Source organism: Tupaia chinensis, unplaced genomic scaffold (assembly GCF_000334495.1).
Source record: "Tupaia chinensis unplaced genomic scaffold, TupChi_1.0 Scaffold000272_1, whole genome shotgun sequence".
NCBI classification, from domain to species: Eukaryota; Metazoa; Chordata; class Mammalia; order Scandentia; family Tupaiidae; genus Tupaia; species Tupaia belangeri.
Genome location: NW_006159754.1, coordinates 4893285 through 4897586, shown reverse-complemented (window position 1 = coordinate 4897586; position 4302 = coordinate 4893285).

The window sequence follows — 4302 nt, the reverse complement described above, 5'->3', positions numbered from 1 at the left end:
AACCACGGTCGACTACGTGGGAGTCCAGCGACATAGCCATTACGCTAACTGCTGGTTCTCTCCTTCTGTATTTTTGAAGAAAAGTTTTTATTTCTGCTGTGTCTGGTGGACCCTGATAGATCAGCAAATCTGGTGATTTACTTCCCTTAGAATGCTGCGAAACTGCAGAAGAATGGGATGGTAGCCCTGCTGACCTCAAAGCTTCTGATCCATTGGGTTTAGGATGGTCTCTTCTGTCAAGAAACCTTATCAATGGCGTATATAGTTTCATTATCTGCATGACCCTGCAGGCAGATGCCATCTTGCTGCCCATCATGATCCCTCTTTTTTTAATTTAAATTTTATTTTTTTTAAGAGACTTTTGCTATAGAGTGTTTGTACTCACTGGACAGACAAAGAGACAGAAAGCAAGAAATATCCCCCCAGTGGGGATGGCCACTCCACAATCCCTTCTCCGCTCTTCTCTCAGGATTTTGGGCACACATGCACACATGCCTGGCATGAGTTTCAAATCATCAGGTCTGGGACCTGAAGACCTGAACCAAAATCCACCATGTGGGGGTCCAGCCACATAAGTGTTATATCATCTGCTGGTTTCAAGACATCTTTTTTTTTTTTTTTTTGAGGATTTTGCTATAGGGTGCGTGCGCTCGCCAGACAGGGAGAGACAGAGAGATAGAAAGCGATAAATCACCCCCCAGGGGAGATGGCCATGCCGCAATTCCTTCTCCTCCATTCTCCTCTTGGGATCTTGGGCATGCACGCACACACGCCCGGCGTGAGTTTTAAGCCACTGGGTCTGGGACGCGAACTGCAGTCGACTACGTGGGAATGCAGCGACATAGCCATTACGCTAACTGCTGGTCCCAAGACATCTTTCTTAAGGAGAGACTTCACAGTAGTGGAATGATGTTTTTCATTTTTGGGGACCATGATTCAGAGACTTTAACATTTTGTGGGGGTAGGTTTTGCATTTGCCTTTGGAGATACTTCAGTGCCTACAAGTCAAATACACTAAAGACTGGAAGTAGTTGGGATCAACAGATAGTGTAGTAGTTAAATCACTGAAACTCCTACAAGGTTGACTGAAGTTTGAGTCTCAGACTTGGAGGCTTCAAACATGCCAGGTGAGCCTGCGTGTGTGCCCAAAATCCGTAGAGGAAAACGGAGGAGCAGGGATTGTAGTGTAGCCATCCCCTGGGGAGTGATTTATCGCTTTTTGTCTCTCTGTCTCTCTGGTGAGCACACATGCCCTATAGCAAAAAATCTCTCTTTCTCTCTTAAAACAAAACAAAACATAACAATAGAAAACAATATAAAAAACTAAAGACCGGAAGTAGCTTGTCATATACATTGGGACACTTTTGAGAGTGAAAGGGACTTTTATTAATAATTGAACCTGGTCTAGTAGATCTATACCAAGAACACGTTCTGGGGAAATGTTATAATCATCCTAGCCAAAGATGATTGACTCTTAGTATATATACCAGTGGTTTTCAAACAGGTTCCATACCAGAATTGCCAGAAAAAATTTTTAAAAATATACAGAAGCTGGAACTCCTCCTTCAGAGCTTTTGATTGAATTGCCTGAAAGGGAATTTTAGGATTACACTTCAAAAATATCTCCTTGTGGTTCTAATGCATCAGAAAGCCTGAGAACCATAACACCTGCATTTGAGTTTAACTATTTCAGTTTTAGTACACCAGTACGTAAACCAGAGACTCCCTTCTTCCATCAGTTGGGAGTGTGACTTGGGACAAATAATTTTCTGATCATCGATGGCTTTACTATAAAAAGAGGAGCTTAGTTTTTTTTTTTTTTTTTTTTTTGAAAAAAAAAAACTTAAGACCTATTGAACTGTGATGTTCTATAATCCTGATCCTTTTGAAGAGTTCTCTTGGGGGATTAAAAACTTTTGAAATCAGAACCTACTTTCCTCAGTCTTGGATCATGATAGAACATTGTTTGAAGGAAGAAGAAATCAAGTTCATTTTTACAAAGCCAAAGATTGGTGGTACAAATGAAGTGCTAGAACATATCCACATATTCATTCTGATGCTGTTTAAGAGTGCTTAGCTGTTTTCATGCCACTTTGGGAGGATGAAAGGCCTGCAGCTTTAGAGAGATTATGTAATCTAACCCAGTGCATTTAGCAACCAAAATGTTGTAGGACAGGGTTACTTTTCCCAGAAAGAATTTTTATGGTTGCTTATAATGAGGAGGCACTGTATTGGGTGTGTCTTGTTAATGACCCAATTCAGTGTATTCTTTCTATAAATGGAGACAAACTAGGGGATATACAACTTGTCTGAAATAAAGGACCTAGTTCAGACTGCGAAATATATTTTGTTAAGTCACTTTATGACTCAATTTTTCATTCCCTTAAGAGCAAGGTCTTTTAAGTCCTTAATGCTTGCTCTGAATTACTTTATGAAGCATAAACCTATAAAAACCTTTTCATTCTGTCTGCTTCTCTTCTGACTGGATTCATACATCCAATAGGGTGAGCTAGACCTGCCCGCTTCCACACCACTCTGGCATATTCTCCTCAAATTTACCAACAATCCTCTCTTCCCTTTTTCTTTTCATAGAGGAATCCCTAACAAATAAGGGGACCATCTGTCTATTTAATGTTTAACTACTGAGCTCATCATATTTAGCTTATTTGTCCCAAAATCTTTTTAAGCAGATCTTTAAGATTTATGTGCCCCCATGGGCTGGCAGGTGGTATGGTAGTTAAGGGCGTTGGACTCCCACATGGCCAACCGTGGTTTGAGTCCCGGACCTGGCGGCTTGCTTTCTCACTGGCCTGCTCTCTCTTGCTCTCTTGCTCTGTCTCTCTGAATGAATAAATACATAAAGTTAAATAAAATAATTATTTAAAATTAAAATATATATATATTTATGTGCCCCAAATATGTGTGTGTGTGTGCATGTGTGCTTGTCTCTATAGCTTTGTATCTTGGTCTATAAGGTTCCTCAGAAATCATCCATGCTGCAAAAGAATGTTCTTTTTCTGTCTCAAATAAAAAATAAAATCCTTTTTCTGGAAATGATATCAGTTAAGAATTAGGAGAAAAACAATCAGATTCAACTAATGCACATTATCGTATGAAGGACTAATCGACTACCTGGTTTCTGTGGAGCAATCAAATGTACTTATTCTATTTAACTACTTAGAAAAATTTTCTCTTATTTCTGCATATTCTCTAAAAATATTCCAATTCAATTCTTATTTATGTTTTTGAGAATAAGTTGAGTTCATATTTTGGGGTACTTGGTCCACATTTTCTCATAAAGTGGAGATGTAAATGACAACTAGTATATCAACCTATCCAAAAAAAGCTAATTTATTAACTCTATCTGTAATTTTTAAACAGAATTATTAGGAACTATTGCAAAAGTGAATGACTGAATAGATCTTGATGGGGAGGACAGCAAGCCCATGGAGAGACTCTGAGCGTGGCGTGCAGTGATGGAAGGCATTTCCTTCTCTTTTTGTTCCTTTTTATTTTTAAGAATTATTTCATTTAACTTTATTTATTTACTTATTATTATTATTTTTTAATTTGACCAGACAGAGAGAGAAAGCAAGCCTCCAGGTCCAGGAATTGAACTATGGTTGGCCATGTGGGATCCCAGCATTTTTAACCACCACATCACCTGCTGGCCCCTCTTTCTCTTTCCTTGGACAAAACGCTGCCCCAGGTAAAATTATAATGCTCATAGAATGCCTTTTGTATCTTACGTTCCTGTTTATATTTCTTTCCGTCTTTTTTAGGACCTTTCTCCAGTGCCTTCCTGGGTTTGTAAAAGTGGTCTTCTGTCCTGCTTTTCTCACAGATGTCCTCTTCACTCCAGTGTTATGAGGCCCTTCACAGCTCTTAAATAAAATGTCTTTTCTGAAACTATTCTTAATCACATTGTAGTATATCCATAATCTGATTTAAATATAAGACTCCAAGACTCTTAGTGCTTTTAAAGAAGATTTGTGTTAAACCAAATACAGCTCCAATAGTGACGATTTAGGTAGCTTGGCTAATTCAATGAGAAGGTTCAAGCAGAGTGAGGGAATATATTTTGGTCAAGGGGCCAATCTAGAGTGTATCTTGACTATATATTCTTTTTTTGGGGGGGGAGAGATTTTCGCTATCGGGCACATGTGCGCAATTGCAAGACCGAAAGAGAGAGACATAGAGACAGAGAGCGAGAAATCACCCCCCCCCCGGGGGGGGGGTGGTCACGCAGCAATCCTTTCTCCTCCATTCTCCTCTCGGGATCTTGGACATGCACGCACACGT